The sequence below is a fragment of the Agelaius tricolor genome, unplaced genomic scaffold (genome assembly GCF_023055355.1).
Source record: "Agelaius tricolor isolate 1412-34295 unplaced genomic scaffold, bAgeTri1.0.p SCAF_11, whole genome shotgun sequence".
Lineage (NCBI taxonomy): Eukaryota > Metazoa > Chordata > Aves > Passeriformes > Icteridae > Agelaius > Agelaius tricolor.
Window position 1 is genome coordinate 18292972 of NW_027269271.1, and position 22367 is coordinate 18315338.

The window sequence follows — 22367 nt, forward strand, 5'->3', positions numbered from 1 at the left end:
GATGGGATGAAGATGGAGAGGGGTGAGGAGGAGCTGCCCAGTACAGAATGGCTGCATTCACATTAAGCCCCATTTCTCTATTTCTGCATTAGTTATGGCCAGCAGTGTTATCTTGTTAACCAGTTCAGCTCCTGTGCTGACTGGGGGGCAGGGACAAAAGGGCAAGCCTAAACAGCCTCAGGGCACTATGTACAGGACACCATGAAGCTGGGAATGCAGAGGTGTTGGGTAACCTAGAACACCCTGGCATCACTCCCTGGACAGGATGGGGTGTATCAGACGCTGAACAAGCTGCTCTGCAGCCTGCCTTCTGGCCTAAAAAAGCTCAAAGCTCTATAAAAGAGCAATGTAGAACACTGATCCCTTTGTTTGTGGTCCTATAATAAAAGGAAAATTCTTTCAACAATGAGGTACAGTGAATAATACTGAAAAGGAAATCCCTTTGACTGCAAGGCATTCCAGCTGCACAGGATACCTTCAGGGATCCCTATATTCTTTGGAATTTGGGTATCTTTATGTATTTAAGAATTAGTTTCTCTGTTCATGCCGCTCTTGTTCTGGTTATCTTTCAGATTTATTGTTTGGAGGATTTGAAGTTATCAATACAATAAAACAGTCACCTTGGATACGGGAAGATTGATTAAAATAATTTCTGAATTCAGAGACACTTCCTGTTAGTATTTAAAAAAGGGGAATAAATCTGTTTCCTGGACACATGAAAAGTTAGATGAAAGCCAGTTTTCATATTATTTCTGTTCTGTGAATGCATATTCAAAGTATTCAGGCTACCACAGTAGATTTACTCTGAAGCTAATACAACATCCGCCAGCCTTGAAGGTAAAAAAGATGTATCTTTATGTGCTGTGAAATTTTTAAACTTGTACCACATTGCAAATGTAGCTGGTAGTTCTCACAGTCTGGTGTATTTTTAGACGTTGAAAAATTTGGGGCTGAGGGCCTTCTTTCAACATGTTCCCATGTCATGGCCTCTTCTCTGTAACTGAAAATGTTTAAAACCAAATTTTATTCTCTCTGATTTCTTTTTCCTGATATTTCTGTTGAAAAGATAAAATTCAAAGTAATAGAGAGAGGGAAAAGGTCAAAATTGTTCATGGATGCATTGATAAAAACAACCAAAAAACCTGCATGTTCATTTTTCACCAGGGACTGCCTCAATTAAAATTTCTTCCTGAATTTCTGCTAGCCTTTCTAATTCAAACTGTGACATTGTGTGAATTACTTTCCAACCCAGTGACATAACTCTACATTTACACTTAAATATGATCGTTATGTGGCTGCATTTTCCAAATGAAATTATAAAGATGACATAAATTTGTGTTGTCTGTGAATATCAAGGTCATATTTCTCACATATTATTTATCAGTAACCTGTAAAAATAGGAAGAGAAATGCATTGTCCAAAACATATATTCAGAGAGCAACATAAAAGCAAAAAATCTTGGAATTTTACAGACCAATATATTTTTAATGTTTTAAGCCATTATTTATGAGAAATATTTTCAGATGGTTTGCATTCATTTTAATAGCTAGTACCAACCGAGCCTTTATGAAACATGTTTTTGTTTGTAGTAAGTTTTCTTCTGATTTAATATTGCAACTGAAATTGCTTGATATCCTTCAGTGTCTATGAAGGAATACAATTTTCAAGACAGGCTTTCATATGTCTTTTAAAAGAAGGGAGGGATACCAGTGATACTCTGGGGACAAGAGTGCAGATGAAAGAAGGAGGAGGAGGGACATGAGGGAAGATTTTATTTTCAGTTTATCTTCAATGTCTCCAGCACAGTTAGTTTGATTTTTGCTCTTGTGTCCCAGATTACAGGTGTTTCCCATTAAGACAAGTGAACTGACTTTAATGGCATCCTGCAGAGCTGTGGGCACAGAATGCCTTCTGTGAACTGCCAATAATTATTTGTCCTGGCTTTGTTTCTGGAGATTCTACTTAAATTGGTTCAAAAGCTGGTAATCTGTTTCATCCCTGAAGATTAACCCCCTTGCAAAAAAAGGAGGGAAAAAAAAAGTGCTCCACATAATTGAACAGAATAAAAGAGCACTGGTTGTATCTTTGTTAAACAATGGAGTGATTTTTAAAGTGTGATAAAAGGAGACTTTGGAAGAGCACTCAATACAAGGCACCACTATTAATACAGCTTTACCAATTCCCTCAACAGCCTACATTGCAAACATTGGGACTAGAGAGAAATCTAAACCTGATAGGGCCTAAAACATTTGTTACTTACAAATGCTTGTATTATAAAACATACTGATGGCAATATCAACCCCAAGTAGTTACTTACACTGTAATTAGATTTACAAACCCCATGCAGTCTGCCATCTCTTGTGCAAGACCACATGGACACGGGTTCACTCATTTCATGGATTTCTCTTTAATGCCTTTTACATTTACATTTACATTTGCATCAAATTCCTAGATACAGGTGTAGGTTCTTGCACTACAGCTTTTCTATCAAGGTTATAAAATGAAAAACCTTTCTTATTTTCACCACTCTGACCACCACAATTCCAATAGACTGAAGTTTCCTCTGAAAGCTTCAGTTCAGGAAGACATTTGAATACTTTGCAAAGTCAGAGCCTATGAGAAGCACTGCTTCATGGGAAACTTGATAAAAATCCAAGATAATTGTCAGGAGACCAAAGAGGACAAAAGATGATCGCTGTTATAAAATGCATATTTATGTCTGTGTAAAGAGCTACATCTTTTAAATTTAACTCCATTTAATATATGTTTATGACATTTCAAAACACCATATAGTTGAACTTGGAAGATGAAGCCACATTGTGACTGGCCATTTGAAAATGCTATTCACAGTGTTCTCAGTTATACTTTCACTTTGCATTTGGCATGATCTTGCACAGATAATGCATTTAGCCAATATGCAACAATCATTCAGTCTTCTACTATAATATGGGCTACTGTGCATGGACATGCAAATTCTTTTGTCATCTGTATGATTTACAATGAATAGATTAAAGAGGGAAATTCGACCAAATCCTGATCCCATTGACATTGAATTGAATAGGAAAATAGGTTGAAGAAAAATGCCATTAGCTGATATCTATTGATATGTAAAATCTAATTCAGTCCATCTCTGCTTTGATGTTCCTCCTAATAAATTTGAGTGCACTTTCCATAGGCAGATAAAACCAGAGTGTATTTTATCTTAGAATCAACTATTGTGCAGTCACTTAGTTAATGATTGCATATTTTGAGACTTTTAAGAAGTTCTACAATAGCATAACTTCAGAAGAGTGCAGCATAACAGGAACCAAGTGTTATTACCTTGATTTACACAGAAAATTAAATGAGTAGTTGTCAAGCAGGTTGAGTTTTAAAAAGCACAACTAGTTATGAGACATAATTTCATAACGATGAGTTGGACTTATGAAATGGCACAAAAAGTGTATGCTTTTTTTCTCTTTTCTACAATCAGAGGAACAGGTGATGGATAAGCTGCTGTCAGTATTCAGGAGTATGATAGCTTCAGTCCCAGCCTCAGACATGGAGATAGGTCATGTGAGCCCCCAGACAAGGCTGCCTCATGCTGTCAGCAGTGCAAATGTTGAGATGAGATGCTGAGGTAAGACTTGGATGGGGCATAAATTTTGTCACGTTGTGGCCACTCCGAACAATACAGACACAGGCCAGGTGGGACAGGTCACCTTGGGAAGCCTGAATCAGTGTAATCACACTAATTAAGATATTGCAAATAATGTTGCTAGTACTGCTTGCAATACTGGCCACAGCGGTGTCAAGCCTCCTGTGAGCTCTCCAACTCACTGAAGCAGCTGGGTAAATGCCCAGATGATTTACCCAGAAGAATACATGTGTCATAGTTCTTTTCAGACTAGCATCTCCAATGGTACTTCAAATACATATGCACAGTCCCTAGCCACCACTGTTAGTACAGTTTAATCATGCCAAAATATTCCACTGCTAAGATCCTCTCCTAAGGGGTCTAAGTAGCTCTTGAAGAACACACTGTGTGCAGCACCCACTTTGCAGGAAAATAAAGCTTTTTCAGCTAAGCATATAATATTTTTTTACAAGGATCTGAAACCCAAATTAGAGACAACTATAAGAACATGACTGTGTATTATGCCCAATTATCAAATGCTTTTTCTATCACGTTGAATGCACTTTCACTGAAATATTTCATACATTCCAGTCTCTTCATCTATAAATTCATCATATCTGAGACAGACCACAGTTAACACGTTTTTTAATGGTATGGCAAATACAGATAGTATTTCTAGAAGGTAAAAATAACAGATTTTGTCAACCCACAAACATACTGATATGAACTCCTGCAGCAAACAGTCCCTCTGTGTAGCCCTAGGTTCCTTTCAGAGTCATATCAGCTTCCACTTATTTCATGGTGAATATTGCAATTCTAAGAGGACAGGGTCAAGTCCCAGATGGAGTCAGCTGTCATTCTAAATGTAGTACAATTGTGTTTTATTAAATCATGATAATAAAACAGAGAGAAGGGGAGAATAAAGAAGAAAAAAAAAAAAAAAAAAAGCAGTGACTGCTGGTTTAGAGCAAGTCTGCACTGGCTTTTTAGTTTGACTTGTTCAAGAGCTTAGGAAGCACACATCTCCCTCAGCCCCAGCCACTGTGCTTTGGTTCGCTTCTCTGAGCGGTCTCAGGATGCACAAACTGGGTTTCTTTCAAGGGCAAATCAACTGGAAGAGATAATCCAAGATAGCACAAATGTGATTCACATGCTCACTCAGTTCACAATATCAGATTAGACCTGCTCCAAAACAACTCGCTGAAATGAATTCAGGAGTTTTGTTGTTTTGTTCTGCAGTCCTCTCCTGCTGGGCTGTACTGCCTGCTCCTAGTCCTGGAGCCTTACTGACCTCTCTTACTCATCTTGTGAACTCAGTCAATTACTCTTTAAGCTTTCTGATCTTCCTTTTCATGGCTACAAGTCCATTCAGCCCCTGAAAAATCTGTTTCTGAAGCTAAAGACAAAATATGATCGACCAATGGGTTAATAAGCAGAATGCAACAGGATAACCACAGGAAGTTGGGTCTTCTGCTGCTGCAAATCAGCTTTCCTAGGTTGACTTTAGTGGAGTTATGCTGATTTACATTATCTGAGGATATAATGCAGCATATTTCAGTAATTCAAATGCTGATTTCAGCTGGAAGTATGCATATTATAAACACATGCTGGGGCCCTGAGGGCACTTCTGATAACATTATTGATTCCTTGAGAAAAGCATACTGGGGTCACTACAGTTTGCACACATGTATATTTACATTAGTGGAATTGAGGATGCTTCATCTGCAGCTGAATGACTTCTCATGTCTTGACAAGTGTCAATCACATGATACACTTCTGAGTAGTATCTAGCTCCTTGTAACTGTTGATAACCACAAAAGTAATAAAACACAAGGAAATTGAATTCAAACAGATTTTACTACTATAGATGCTATTTTTATTACAGCAACAGTGTCCCCAACCATTCACCATTGCTTTTTGCTTATGCTTTTCTGCTCACCTAGAATCAATTTAAGCAATGTATCTGGAGAGGATTTATGGAGAGGCTACAGTACTAGAGCTTTAATTTTTTAGTCCAAATCCTCTGAAGTATTGAAATTTCTTCTATTTTCCCTTTGAAATTTCTCTTGACTCTGAATGGCTCAGAATATTTTACTACATCTAAACTATAGCTGAAATGCTGTAAAACTGGTGAGGAAAATCTTGCTATTTTAAATATACTGATATAAAGTGTTTGTAAAGGGTAGACTTACACATATAAAAGCATATAAATACAGTTGTACTTGAAAGATTATATGAATGTAGTTATTTCTCTCTTATACAGGTGAGGTATTAGGTACCTTTATGCTGATTGTGCCTGTAACAGTGGTGGACCTTGTTCCTCTGTCACCCAGGCTGGTGATTCAGCTATGGCAGAGTCCCTGCCTGCCCCTGGTTCCTGGATACCAGCACAGACACATCTGGAAATGTAGGAAACATCCTTACATCCTTAAGGGATTTTTTTTTTAAGATGAAGGCTGAATAGTGTTACAAGATTAATATCTCCTTTGAATCCATAGGTTAAGGAGAGTATTTGAAGTATTTTTGGAGAATCAGTTACTGTGGCAAAAGATCTATTTAACATAACTTTATCACTATACTGCTATCAAAAGACCAGGAGTGTGATACAATAACTCACAGTATGATTTAAACCCTGAGTACGAAATCTGATATAAAATGAACAGTGTAACTTTGCTAGCATGCAAAGTTTCTATCACTTAAGTGACTGATTTCCCAGGGCTTTCTGCTCTTGAAAGTTGGTAGAGACATTATAGTTTTATTCATTTAACTATCCATCAGCAGTTGGCAAATTTCAAAGTGACACTTATTTTGGCTCCTATTAATCACATTTTTTTCACAGCTGTTACTTGAATTTCCTTTACAGAATTTATTAAATTTATATGAACATTGAATCTGTGTCAAACATGACCTGGGAATGACCTTAAGTATAATGAAAATCAAAACCATTTCCCTGTTTTCATTACTAGATTTTAACCAATTACTTCAGAATGAGCTCCCTCCTGTTGGTTGAGGTTTTCTTCAGAGTAAAAAAACCAATCTCTTTGTGTCATAAATGATGAAATGGACATACAGTGAGAATGAAAAGGGCACAAAATTCCAATTGTAAACAGAAAGCAGGTAGCATATTATTTTTTCCCCAATAAATTTTTTCAAGTATGTTTTTTTCAATTAAATATCTGAAAGGGCAATTTCTTACCTTTTGCATATGAAGCTCATTACATAAATTGAATATTTGGATTTTAGATTTATAAAACCTGGTGGAGTGGAGGGGGTCAGGAAAGAACAGAGGCGAGGGAAGGGAGGTTAGCAGAAACTTGAATATTTCCAGAGTCAGACATTTGAAGGACTGTTTTTTATAGCTCAGCTGGGACAATACTGGTCTGTACACTTCCTTTGGCAGGCCTTTTTTTCTTTTTTTTAATCTTCAAGATTTACACTCTCAAACAAAATATTTATAAATGGAGTCCCACTTGTCTGGTTTGAAAAAGAAATGTGTTATGAGCCCGGTTACCAGAGAAGAGTGTAATGAGTTCAGAAAACATATGTTTGAAATTTACTTTAGGTCTTCAAATTTTAGAGAGATTTTTACCCTCTGGGAGTAATGCAAGAATTTTACCCTTTGAAGTAAAGGGAGAAAAAGGTTGCAAATTTAAACTATGCCAGGCGATAAAAAAAAATTTGTGTCCTTATCTGAGCCTGACAGATGATGTCTTGGACCCATGGATACAGTCATAGATATACAAGTAACTGATCAAGACTTGACACTTTTAATCTATCTATACAGAAAATATGTTTTTTTAAATCATTCACTAGTCCAGTTTTCTACTTGGATGATGTCCTTAATAATATTTCCTTCCATGTGACTGAGCAAGACAACCAAATCTCTTTTCTTTCCTGAGTTCATGTCCAACCTCATGCTCAAATCCTTTACTCAACCTGGCTAATACTAAAGCAAGGGTGGGTGTCCACCACACTTTTCCAAGGCAGAATTCCTGTAGATGTGCCAGAGATGGCTCCAGTCCAGCTGGGTTGCCCAGTGATCAGCTATGATCAATCCAGAACGCAGACTGTGCCTCAGACTGGGCCTCCCCAAGCCTGCAGGAACTGAAAACACCTTCACATCATCAGCCAGAAGGAAGCTCAGCAGAAGTACCTCCCTGGTAGCTCTCAGGATAGGTACTTTAAACTTCTTCAGATACTGTATGCAACCAGCAGTGTCCTCCATGGCTACATGATACAAATATTCAATACAAATTCATCTACCTTGTGCTGAAAATTAAACAGGCAAGTAATACCTGCAATTAATTCTTACTATGTATCCCTAGCCCAATATGATGTTGGAGGAAGGTCCTAGGACAGTAATTAGAAACAACTGGAAAGCATTTCTAGCTGAAGTTACAGTGACTACAGACTACTCTTGCATGTTTCTGAGACTGGAGAACAAATTCCTCATTGAAAGGTTGGACATTGGTTTTCAATCTATTTTATGTCTTTCATCAGCTGAACAGAGATAACCCAGAAGAGTCAAAGGGAAGAAGAAAATAAAATGGCTGTGTGAGAACAAGTAACCTGAGTATAAAATGCAAAATTCACAATGCAGGGTCAGCTATCTATTTTTAGGAGCAGACCTCAGGCAAATGCTAGTAAAAATGAGTTTGTAAATTATGGACTTTGAATAAAACAGAGAAGATTAAATATGCAAGTGATAATTTCTAGTGAGATAGATACTCTATGAGGAAAAAAAAAAAAAAAGAAAAAGCAGAATTTTGTACAGCTAGTGGGTGTTTTGTTTGCCCATGGGGAGACCAGCAGTTGAGAGAGAATTAGAGTAGTCTAGCTTGAAAAAAAAAAATCTAACTAAGCTGTTTGCTGCTCTTGGCATTTTAGGTTCATTGGAATTGTTTCATACCTCATCACCAATAATGACAGCAACAGAAAACAACTTTATATTTTAAGCCTTGCTAATGATTTTGTTGCTGAAGAATAAGAGAAACCTGATTTGTATAAATTGACACAGGCAAAGCTGGACAAAAGAAAAATGAAAAATAAGCAACTATATAAATTTGTTTCTAAAATGCTAGGATTTTAGAGCCATATACTATTTCAATCTATGTTAGACATATTAGATTTTCAGCAAATATCTGAATAGTATAAAAAGATATATATGGTCAAATATCAATATTCTTCCAATCATCCTTGTAAGGAAATCTTTCCTTTAAATGCTTTAGCTGAATTGAGATACTCCTGAAGCTTTCCAATAAGTATTTTGGCCATCAGCTGGATACACATAAATCAACCATAGTGAAAGCATGGCTTCATTCTCTCACAGAGCCTCTTTCTTCTGATATGTGTTAGCTAACCTGTTGTTTAATTAAGGACTTGTCTAAGTTATAAGCTCAGACACTGACTTTTCATTAATCACTGCTTAAAATAATATAAATCTCTAGTCATTCAGTTGAGATTCTTTGTCATCCAAGGACCCCACTCTGTTATGGTAATGACTTTTTAAATAACTTGGAGTTCTAAACCCAAGGCTAAGCTGAAGACCACCCAAATGGTCCCAGAACCATCAGATGGCAGAAGCATTGAGTCTCATTAGTAATCAAATTAACATTAACCTTTTTTTTGTGTTTCTATTTTTCTTTCATTGAGAGTAGTGCAATTTATTCAGTGGTGTGACAAACGCTTTAAGCCAGTTGCACATTTCCCATCCTAGGCTGGAACCAACTCTAATGAGAGCTCTAGTATGTCCAGGATTTCTGCTCAGTTGTTAAAGAAAAAAAAATAAAGAAAGATAAATTTTGTATAAGAGGTTAGAAGAATTATTGCTTCTAAGGGTAATACATCTTTTTGACATAACACTAAAATGCCCTACATCCTTTTATATATAGGCTTGTAATTCACAGAGATTTTTAATAGTTCTTCATAATATTTCTGATATTTCTATTTTTGCAAACTTACTTCTTAAAAGTCTTAAAGAGAATTCAGAATACAAGGCATTTATTGACAGAATAAAAATAAAACATAATCAGAAAAACAGGAGCAAGACATAGAGTTGTCTAGGATGCCAAAAATCAACCATTTGGTGTAAAACTTAAATACTAGTTCTATCCACAAACTTTCAAACCTAGCTCCAAGACAAATATTAACATCACAAGAACTTTTACAAAATACAGGCCAAAAAGCCACTGAACTATGGAGTAATGGAAAAATGTATCATTTGGATAAGATAATACTATGTTTGTAGCCTGGAACTGCTGTGGTCCTGCAGCCCTGGTTGGTCACTGGAAAGTCATCCCTACACCACTTTTATTTTCCTGAAGTAAAAGAGGTATTTTGATATATTGTACCTGACTCTAGTAGACAATGACTAATTAACTTATTTATTACTTGCTTAATTCCCAGAAGAATCACAGAATATGTTGAGTTGGAAGGGACTAATAAGGATCATTAGCTACTGAGGAGAGGCCTCCTAAAGCTGTAGGACAGCTGAAGTCTATACAATTGATGTCAGCAAATCATACACACATTTTTACACTCTCTTGTGAGACAATACAGGTGAAGTATGAACAGCAAATGTTTCTTAGCACTCCAGACCTTTTATATCAAAATTGAAGGTGATTTCCTATTTTAATTGCAAAACTCGTAATTTAGGAATTTATAATAACCGTGCTTTAATTTGTCTTGAAATGAATGTTGCAGTCAATTTACCCAAGAGGTTGCAGACTCTGTAATTTTTCAGACTACTTTCCTCAAGACATGGAACAATCAGGACATGAGGCTGATCATCTGAAAGCACTGTTTCAAAGGCCTCCAGTGATACAGTTACTTGAAATTGATGTAATTTTTAATCGTGGGAACAGCTTGTTCATTCTTCAATTTATATTTTAAAAAATTAAAAATTATGAAGGGAGTAGAATTCTGTCTCTCTACATGAAAGACCTGTCTGTGTCATGCAGATGCTTTTCAGTACATGTTAATCTAACAGATGAATGATAAGTGTCCATATAGCCTCATGATTGAATTCACTGAATATTAATAGTCCATAATCATTTGACTTAGGAAAGGACTGCTGGAAATATTGACCACAGAATCTCTTCTAGTCTTTCTTCTATGTCAAAGGCAGATAACCACAAAAAAGTCCCTCTTCTTGCCCAAGCTATGATGTAAATGTAGGAGCCCATCCTGCAAGCCATGCCCACAGGCTCGCTGTGGGCAGGGTTAGCAGGAGGAGCACATGAGAACTGCCAGGATAAAATTCTTTCAGCAGAACATGACTTGGGGCTCAAAAGTCACAGCTCTTCTTCCCCTGTCTGACTGGAGAATTCAATAACATTCTATTGAAATGTAGATAATGTAATACATTGGCAAACAGCCAACTCACACTCAACACTATTTCGGTGATGATAAAGGAAATTTTTACCTACCTGCATATGTAATGTCCACATGACATGAGAATAATCAGGCACCTATGAAAAGTTATAAACAAAATGTAATTTTTCAAAGCTCCAGACAGTTCAGTAGACAGAGGCACAATAACTACTTTTTGTAATAACTTTCCAGAGGTATTTGATTTCCTTTACTGGACAAGATACTCCATTCCCATGTGAACATGCACGTACGTTTAATAAATTACTTTATCCAGTCCTAAAGTTATTGGCATTTACTCTTCCTGCTGTAAAATCAGAATAGAAATGGCAACAAGGCCTTGAACTGAAATTACAAATACACTTTTTCATGGGGTGTTTTTTGGCTTTGAAGGTACTTCTGTACACCCTGATGTTTGGGAAACTTGGTTCATATTATTACAACAATATTTGTTCCCCTTCAATGAGGTTCAGATAGAGGTTTTGTACTCTCTCAAGTACAATAAATGTCACGATGCTCTTGTGTGGTTTTCCACAGTATGTGGTCCTGTACACCTCTTGCCAAGTTTTGACTGTACAGTCAAGATTTTTGGATAGGGTTACTGGAAGAAAACTGAATGGATCACTCTCTTCTGCTGTCTGTTCTAAGAAATTGCTTCTAGGTTGATTAGTTCAGGAAGCAGAAGAGTAATTAATCTCTCTACTACACTTGTAGCTAGAAAACATAGTCTCAGATTACTGAGTATGACAGATTTTCCTCTGTGCAGTTGTAGTTCTTTTACCTACCTCCCACTCTTTTGATAAAAGACTGCATGTCACGTTTCAAGATGAACTTTTTTTGATTGTTAGCAAGAAGATTGACTTTAAAATATAGAATGTATGTACTATTTGCACTTCTTATGTGGGCTTGAAAAATAATTCAGTCGTCTGTTCAAATGTGTTGAGTTTTTACAAAAACTAAGGGGGGTGGTGGTTGATGGTTGGACTCAAAGATCTTTAAGGTCTCTTCCAACCTTGATGATTCTATGATTCTGAAATAATTTAGGAGGAAAATAATTGGTATTGGAGTATAGAAATACTTGCCACTCTTGACTCATGTAGGAAAAGTATCTGTTTCCTTAGCTATGTGTACTTGTATGGACTTGCTGACTACTTCATATTCACATCATAAATTATGATGGCTCTGATTTGCCTTCACTTTAAAATGTAGTCTGTAGTTAAATGATACGATTGTGTGTTACTGATCGTACAAAACATAATTATGTCTAAATTCCCACTTTGAGATTCTAATGAAAAAGCATTCATAATCTGTTCTATTTTGCACTAAAATATTTCTCTAATGATTGTAGTATATGCAGAATCTAATGTAGATACACATGTATCCAATTTCTTAACCATGATTGATGTAAATAGATTGGTGGTATTTGCAAAACACAAAGCAGGAAATTTGCTTGCTCCAGACTAAACAGAAACAAGGAGTCCCAACTTACTCCCATCAGCATTCAAACATGCACAGATGTAAAATAATTTGAGAGTGCACACAAAAAGGGGCTTTTTAACCTGATATATTTAATGTGTTTTTTCGGATTGATTTATAAAACTACATCTTAATGGTTCCCACCTCATGAAAGCCTATACAAGTTCAGAGTAGATCATATTCACTAAAAAAATGGAGCATAAAAATTTACATTCAAAATATGAAAACAATGGTAATATAATGTAATTATGTGGAAACATCTGAATACAATTATAACAATAGAAATTAAGACAATGCATGGCATTCCTGCCCCAGCATGTATAGTGGAGAATATTGGGTTAGTATTTGAAGATCTACAGAGGTGTATGAAACATTCTGTGCAGAATCTACTTCTGTAAGATTTCAGGTAATATTTTGCATAGGTATTCTTGTCTTACAAATGTCTGAAATTCATCCAGTGTGCCTAGCTATGCATTTATATTTAATTAGGTTTCGTTGATAATATCCATCTCTGAAACACTGTCTTAGGAAAAAGTTCCTCCACTCAGAAATAATAGGAAATCCCATATATGTGATGGTTTAGTTCATTGAAGTGCTGATGTCCCATCCTATCACAGTGCCCTCTAGTTTTTCCATGTTCATTTGCCCTTCAGCACCAAACCTCCCAGCTCTGCTTCAGCCCATTGTTTCAGTTCCTGCTGCTTCCTGTAAGCACCCTCCCTGCTCTGGGCATGTTCTTCAAGAACAGGAAAGCCAAACAGCTCACAGGCTCAGGAGCCAAAGACCTTTCTTGCAGTGAACCTTGATGGAAAGATCTGCACATTTTTACCCTTTATGTATTTTGACTAAGATGTTCTAAGGCACCATGTGGCCACACAATATTAGCAATGAGAGGGAGGATTTATTAGGTACTACACATGATCTCAGTTTCAGGTAATCTGAAAACAGTGTAGTCATAGTTCTCTTACTATTAAAATCCAGGTCATAGTAAATAAGTGGTGGAAGGAAGGGCAGGAATTTAGGTGAGGGGCAGTGAAAGAAAATGGCTTACAGCAGAACCAAGAGCCTAAATTGCAGATTCCAGCTGGAAATCTGTTTCAGAAATCCTACACAAACACTAGTGTTTTTTGTCAGTCACAGAGCACTTAAAAAAAAAAGGAAAAAAAAAAAGGATTTCTATTTCTCTCTCTGCTTATCTTCAATAATATTAGCTTTAATTATTATAACATCATTGGTGATTCATTGGTTATATTTTAAAAGTATTAATTGGAAAACATACTATTTAACACCTATTTTTATATAGTTTTTAAACATACTTCCAAATATTTTAATTTGAATTAATTTCCCCAAATCACAGTTTTGCTGTTGTCTATAAAAAGAGAGAGTTATGCTTTCACAAGCATGTTCCCATACAGGGCTTGCATACATAAGGGAACTAAGTTAATATGAAACCACCACAGTATAAATTTAGAGTGTTATAACAATAATGCTTTATTCAGACCTTATTATTCCAAGACAAAGGTGTTTTTTGAGGATTAGGGTAATGCACTTCTAAAATCCACACAAAAATGTAAAGAAGGATAGCCTTTATAGCTTTGCTGAATAGCTTTTCCACCTTAGCCATACTGTACTTCTCCTCACATTTGTAAACCCTCAAAGTCTGATCCAAATTTCTGTAATAAGAGATGTGAAAAGTGGTATTCAACAGCAATGCAGCCTGACAACATAAAAATATTGCATCAAATGCATTCAGAAATTAATTAATTATGAAAAAATGGGGTTTTACAATGTTTTATAATGATGCCACACAGGTGTTTAAATTACTCTAAAAATCTGTGTCTTAAAAACATCTGCTTCTGTCTCCTTTGAAGTAGTCATATTGGTGAAAAAATTACTACTGAATTAGCCTTCAAAGCTAATAGAGATGAATACAGCCCTGGTGGAACACTATCACATGAAAAGGTGTCTACATCTCATAAATGTATACATGTTCTTCACCCTTAATACAACGGTGTCCTTGAGAGTGATATTACTGCTGGGTTATTAGCAGGTGTTTTGCATGAAAAGTGAGGATAAGAGACATTAAAGTAATTGGATCCCGAGCAATCTCATATTGTGAAGAGTACTCTTCCAGGGAAACTTACATGCACATCCACACCTGATGGTGAGTTCTTTTTTAATGTTCTGTTGCATTCACAGCATTCAACTCAAATGGAGTATAATGGCTCCATGTGATGAACTTCTTGACTTCCATGCTTGAAATTCTCCTCAACATCATCTGGAGAGGAAATTTTCACCTGCAGTCTGAGCTCTAATTCACATGTCTGTTTGTGCACAGAGTGGTGTCCCCCGCCAGCTGCACCCCTAAGTTCCCATTGCTAAAGTTACAGGAGTAGATCTTGAAGTGTTTCAATTAAATTTGGAAAAATCTGGAAAGATCTCTGCGTATGGGACTCAATGTTTACTACTATTTGCATCTTTTGAAGGCTGATAACAATGTCAAAGAGAGAGCTCACATTTAAGCTTATTGTCCAAAGCAGACTTTGCAAGAGCTTTCTCTCTATGTGCATCTTCTACTGCAGCCTTTTCACTCAGGCAAAGCAATACAGACTTCTTTCCCATTTTTGTTTATTTACTTTTATAGAAGTTGCAAGTATTCAGTTTTGGATTCTCATTTCTGTTCTTAATATGAAATTAATGATTGAAATTCGCCAGCGATTAAAAAAGCTGGTAAGGGATGCATCAAGTGATTGTGGATATATAGGGAAATAAAAAAAGAATGGAATTAAAGAAAAGCAGAGGCAAGGAAGGCATACACAATGTACCAGTGGAGAAACACCATTGACTTTTCTACATACAGATTTTAACCTTCCCTTTTGGAGGAAAGCACGAGCAGTTACTAGGAGACTGCTGATAGTTCTCCAGAAAATAAATGGATCTCCTCTTGCATATGAAGCAGATAACCTTGGCAGAAGAATAAATGTGTTTCTGCTGTCCTCACTTGTATTAAATAGTTTCTAGGAATCACACAAATTATATAACAGTCTCCTAGGACTAGCAAATGGATTAAACTAAGAAAAATAAACTGCTATTAGCAAAGACATTATTAGTAAAACAAGCTCAGAAGGGAAGAGATAAACAATATGAGGATGGGGAAGGAAGTGGCTTGGAAAACCTCAAGTCGTGTTTCACAGAATCAAGTAAGGACAAAGAAAAAGCTGAGAGTTATGCAAAAGTCATGGTGAGGTAGATCACAGAAAGGAATTAAGCAATACAGGACAGGTAAAACTCTGTCTGCAAAAGTGCTTCAGGAGGACAAATTTAGGAGCATGGAAAGTTTCTGACTACAAAAACTGTCCCACTGCAGAAAAACATAAATGGAGGGAAGGTATGAGATTTCTGAGTAAGGCTTGCTCAAGACAAATCATGCACATGACAAGATTTTCATCTGCTATAAATCCAGGAAAGTTCAAACACATAGTTTAAGCCACCTCATAGCTGAAGTTCCAACACTTCTTACAAAAAAGTCCATTCACACTGGAATGAATCCACAGTTACCACTAGAAATGACAGGTAATTGAACACATGAGAACAGCCTTGACCCAGGGAGAATAAAAATAACAAGTTCCTAAGTGTAGAGAGTCTTATGAGTTTCATGAAGTACTTTTCAGCTGAGAAACTGTGACATTTTTCTTATTTGAATATAACAGAGAACTTTGTAAACAAACACTTTTTAAAATCCATAGCAAATTGCATGGATTTGCTGAATGTGTTAAACAGAAATATGCTTGACTTACCAAATCATTAAAGAAAGCTTGTGAAAAATTAGTTAGCTTTTATTTATACAGTATCATTGCTGCAGTCTAGCTTCTATTGCACTAAAATATAATGAACATAAAATCCCTGTCCAGAAGAACTTAGGATATAAAGAAAAAATACAATAACTGGTAAAACACACCAATTTTTCATGTTTAGGTATTTCAGAAAAACAGCCAAAAGTAATTTTATAAACTTTACAAAACAATCCACCTCTGAGATTAAGAACAAGCTTGAGAAATTTCAGCTGAAAGAATAATTGTTTCAGAAAGTTAGTGGCAGCTGACAATAGAAAGCAATAATGGAAGTGCCTCGTCAAGCATAACTATTATAATAGTAGCACAATCCTATAATGAGAAAACATCTAATTGTTTCTTTGTTTTCTTTTTTCTTAAGAGGTCTCTAAAAAGATGCATGAAAGATAGTAATCCAGCATCTTGCCTTGCATAAACCAACATAGATCCATTTAATAAGGCTGTTTGAAAATTGTGTTGCAAAATATACATGAATTTTTTTCAAGCATTCTCTTTAGTACTCCAAATAAATATTTACACTCCTATTTTACATGGTCCAAACTTTCAAATAAATGTGCTGAAATGAACTCAATTTTTAACTTATTTTATATTTAATGATTTAATCAGGTAAACATTTGCTGATGAGGAAAGCCAAAATGTTTAAATCATATCAACCAGAATCCCAACAAACAAGCTTCCCATTACTTCCCTGAACTGGTCTCCTTAAACTCTCTTTAAAATAAATGGCTGAGTTTCTCCACGTTTAAAACAGTTTCAAGAATTTGCATACAAAAGAGCAACTGTTTACATGGGAGTGAGCCATGCTGTGCTGTTAGCACAAATCACTTGTAAGCAGAATGACATGGTGGAATCTTTTCTGAAGTTGCCAAGGCTCATTCTCCAATGTTAAGGTTGCCTAAACAGCTTTGGTTTTGCATAGAAAGCACATTTATTGTCTATTATTAATCCTTGTATGGTCTGTTCTGCAAACACTAAAAACAACATCTTTCAGCTCCATTAAATTTTCTCCTTCACATTTTCCATCAGCTTACATTAATATGTACAGATATGGAATTTCCATACTAGATAGGCTTTGGTTTCATTGTGCTTGAAATAAGATTGGGTTTTAAAATCTTGCTCATTTTGAAGGATGAAGCACCGTACTCCTGTTGGCCCAGCCTGGAGCCTGTCACTGCTCTAAACTTGTAAAACTATCTATAGCAAATTAAAAGAACACATTCCAGAGATACTGATAACCTGCCATCAAAATGGCAAAAATCAAAAATTTCAAGACTTAAACACTGAGTAGCTGCAATAATGCAAAATGTCTTAACAAAGAACTGAAATTCCTGAAAGTATATGTACATTAAAATGTCAACTAGATTTTGCTCTAGTTTTAAATAATGTTCTTTAACCAAACAAAGTCCTGAAATATTCTAGTGAAAATCATTAGCAGAGCAGAAAGAGTCAGGGTTATGTAAGAAATTATTATTAATTTTGTGGCAATGAGATTCTAGTGAATTTTATTTACTGTTCCTAAAAATTGAGAGAAAAAAATTTAGCCAAAACGAAATGTAAATTCTTTGGCAAAGAAACATAATGCTTCTTAGCAAAAAAACCTTTGCCTCCACTATGGTATTTTTAATTCTGTATCCTATCTAGTTTTTAAACCTCATACTATTCTAAATCACTCTGAGATTCTTCAGACTGTGAGCTCTTGAGACAGATACTTCCATTTGTAACGAATCTAACTCAAAATGTTCATTTGTTGCCTTTAGGGCCTCATAGAATAATAGTAACAGCAAAACCAACAAGAATAATAGTGACATTGACAATCAATCTGAAATCTAGGGTAGGATATATAAAATTATTATAAAGTGGTTTTGACACCCAGCTGCAAATAGCATTGTTTCTGAGAGTACTATTGTACATCAGCTGATGAATATATTTTTATATCTATATCCTATCTCTCTTCTACAGTGGGCAGCCACAACCATTTACTCTCATCATCTCGCCAAGTTAAATAAAATTTGATAGAAAACATTTCTTCAGGGATAAAAGAGAGATGCAACATTGTATGCGCAACTGCATAAAGTTCATGGGGAAATTTGTCTGCTAAGAGTTGCTTAAAGAATGAATGGATGCTTTATGTAAATCTAACCTTTTACAGAGTTCAGGCAGGAAATCTCACAATGAATGATGTGTTCCTATAGGTGTGAAGAAAGACTTGGTGTGTACAAGGTCAAAGAGAGGAGAGGTTCTTAAGTAATAATTGGTAATAGCTGATTCATACTGGCAAATTGCACCTGCCTAGCAACAACAGTGTATTGTAAAAGTAAAATACAGCACATTAATGTGATGAAGTTTATGTTTCCACCATATCAAACATCTTCATTAACACTCTTTTACACTATACATAGCTGAAGGAAGAAAGCAATTAGAAAGTTTCAGATTTTATGTTAGAGCGGGGAGTATTTGATCAGTGGTTTTACTCACTGAATAATGCAGATTTATCCTAGCCCACACTATTTAAGAAATTTATGTCAAAGTCAGTTAGTAGTTTCAACTAAAACTAGTAATTAGTCAGAAATTTATGTTTTGTTTCAGAGGAGTATTTTATGAGAAGATAAAATTTTTACTAAAAGCCTTAAATTAAAAAAGATATTATACTCAAACCATTTTCCATGCTTTTCATTTCAAAGAGAAATCTAGAAAAATGTTTTGTTCCAAATGTTCACCTCAGCCAACAAAGTGAAAAAATCAGTTATTCTCACAACTCTGTTTACTAATGCTCTATGTGGAGGAGTAGACTGGATGACTAATCTTGTTTGTTCCCACATTCCACCTCCACTTGCTTATATATCTTCTGAGAAGCAGCATCCTTGGGTTTCCAAAGTCTGGTGGGTTTAGCCCTGATGATCCTGCAGTGGCAGTGTGGACTTTGAAGAGAGTGTGCCAGTAATAAAATGAACATGTACTCTTCTCACATGTTGCAAATACTATTAGAAAGGAGGGTTTCCACAGAAATGAAGAAAAGAATTTGGAAAGACACATTACCATTTCTGAAGAAAAACACTGAGTTTGACTCATATAAGTCTTTTTAAGTTATGTAGAAAGCAAATTTTCTCCACAAAGATTTCTCATAGTGAAATATGGTGAAGGCATATGAAATTTAATGATTCTGGAAGGGATGAAGGTTCCCGGTTTTGCACTTTCTACATGACTTTACACAGGCATGAACAATGTGTGTCAAGAAAAGAAAAAAAGTTAAAGCAAAGAAATCCAGCTGTAGCCCAGGAACATGTACACAAGGTTGATGTCTGGGACATAATATAATGCCTGTGCAGAGAAACATCAAAAAGACTAACTAGCAACACAAATATGATGACTATAATTAGTGAATAAATTCTGTAACATAGAAAACAATTATTAGAAATCAAGAAAATATCTATACGGGTGCCAAATTAGCCTATGAGATATTTTCTAACCCGTATTTTCCTCTGCTTCTGCTCTTGGCCACTGTTCTATTCTGGGTGACATAGTACTTGGATCTGATCCTATATTCCTATTTTACACATGTTGTACAAACCATGTTTCATAAAGAGAAACAATAAAATTGAATTGGCTACTCAGTATCATATAATAAAGCCTAGATAGCTGTAAGACCTAACAAAGATCTCAAAATATCATAACTTTGGTTGTTTACCAAAATATAGTCCCTTTGAGGACACATTTACTTTTTATCCCTTAGTTTTCTTTCCACTGTCATGAAACGGCTTTAAAATTACCTAAACCTAGGGAAATGTTGTGAATATCCACACACACCCCAGTCAAAATTAACCATAGAAACTTGCTGAAGTGGCTTGGTAGGAGTTTAGAACAGCAGGACATTTCTTACTAATTTTTTTTATTTAAGCTTTTGTATAGTTTCTTGTTATCCACTGATGCACAGTATAGGAGCACATGAAGCAGTCCAAGAGGTATCACTGAGTATTTAATGTAGGCACTCTCACAGGGAAGATATTGAAAATCCACTGGCAACCAAGACAGAGGTAACTTTTGAGCTCAATTAGATCCATTACCCTTCTAAACCCACCCGATACAAAATATGGGTAATCACATGCGTGTGTGTAGGCTAAAGACTGCATGTCAATATTATCATTGTTAGAGCTACAGAAAAGGGAATTTTCAGTCTTAAAAAGTGCCTTAATTGTATCTCTATCCAGAGAATACAAAAATAATTTTAAAGTACTCTTCTCTGTTTTATTCCTCAGACTATCTGATATATTAGGGTCCAGTGCTTTTTGACCTGATATTCTACTGAATAGACAAGTATGATATTCTACTGTCCAGAAAAGTAGAAGTCATTCTTATATATTTACAGACTTACTTAATGAAAAGTCCTTAGTGAAAGAGAGGACACATGGGATCTTACAAATGCAGGTCCCTGCGCACTTTCTGCAGTGCCACTGTATTTTTATACATTAATAAAAAAAATGTATAAAAATATGAAGCAGCACATAAAAACCCAAAGCATTCTCTGGAAAATTATATCAGCAGTGAAGACATGAGGAATGAGGACTCAGAGAAGCTAAAGGGTGTAGTGATTTTTCCTATGTTATGTTGTAGGTCTTTGTCCAAGGCAGGACTGATGAGTTCCAACTACTGAACTACTCCTCACTTTTTCTTTTCCATTTTCAAGCCATTAGTGTTAGGAATGTGCCCCACTTATCAGATGATAATCTGCACATCTTCTTAAGACCTGTAAGACCTAATTTCCCAGTCTCAGGAATATTTTGGACAGCTTCTACTATTCTAAAAATAAACAAATCTAAAAAATATAATATATTTTAAGGAAGCTATGACTTTCTCTCCTATCCAAGAATAATATTGATATTTTCTCCTTCACCCTGGATACACCTGTGGTTTTTGACCATGAGTATCCTAATCAAACAAAGATTTTTTTTTCCACATGGCCTCTAAGCCCATCGTTTCATGAGCCACAGACTTTCAAATGACCCCTATACCACTGAGAAAAATTAATTTCCAGTACTCACTTTTGGCTCTGGAAAGTCCCAAAATAACAGGCTTTAAAACTGCTACAATTTATGTCCAAAGAGGTAAGGCTTAGCATGTCATTTTTTACATCTCCCTCTGAGCTGTACCCTGGTGGGCTCATCATAACCAAGGCACCTGGCCCGCCAAGCAAGGGGAAGTGAAATGAAGGCTCTGAAAAAACTAAAAAGCTAAATAATTAAATTTTTTTTCTCCTATATTTTAAGTGCTGCATCTGAAGTATACAATGGTACATAAAATGCTGTAGGAGGCTTTTGCAAATATAAGTTTGGGACAAGCTAGAGTATTGTGCACGGTTTCCCAACCACAGAGACAACACTCCCTGAATTCTTCTTTATTCCTCATTTGCAATGTTTGGTAAGTATTTTCTTGAATCTTTTACTATCTAGATATACTTTGGAACATAACATACTTATTCTTAAAATTTAATTCCCACTGAAATATTTTCAGGCACAAAAGAACCTTGAAAAGACATCTCTATTTTCCTAAAGGTGACATGAAAATTTTTACTGTTGACACCAAAGACAGACTGTCAGGGATTGCACATGGCACTGGGTGGATATGATGGACAGAGAAGCAAACAGGAAAAGAAGAAAACTCAAAGAGAACTAAAAAAGAACTTCAAGCAGAACCTAAAAAAATAATGCTAAGTGGAAAACGACAGAAAAGTGGATAACAGAAGGACAATGATGGTGTTCCTTTCCTCTGGAATTTTAGAGATGAACAATAAAATAATTTTCCAGTAGACTTCGTAGTCCTATGCAACAACACATTTTCCAACAATACATTACAGAATACAGTAGGAATTAAAGTTCATCTCAGCTTAAAAATATAAAATTGAGTATGGAGATCATGGGGAGAACTGAATGCCACTGGACCCAACTAGCTGTTCCTTTATTGCCTTTGGTATTCAGATGACATTTACTCTTACCCTTTTTTAAAATCCTGAGGGAATCACTAAATTATATATGTACATATATATCCAGTACAGAAAGCTGAAA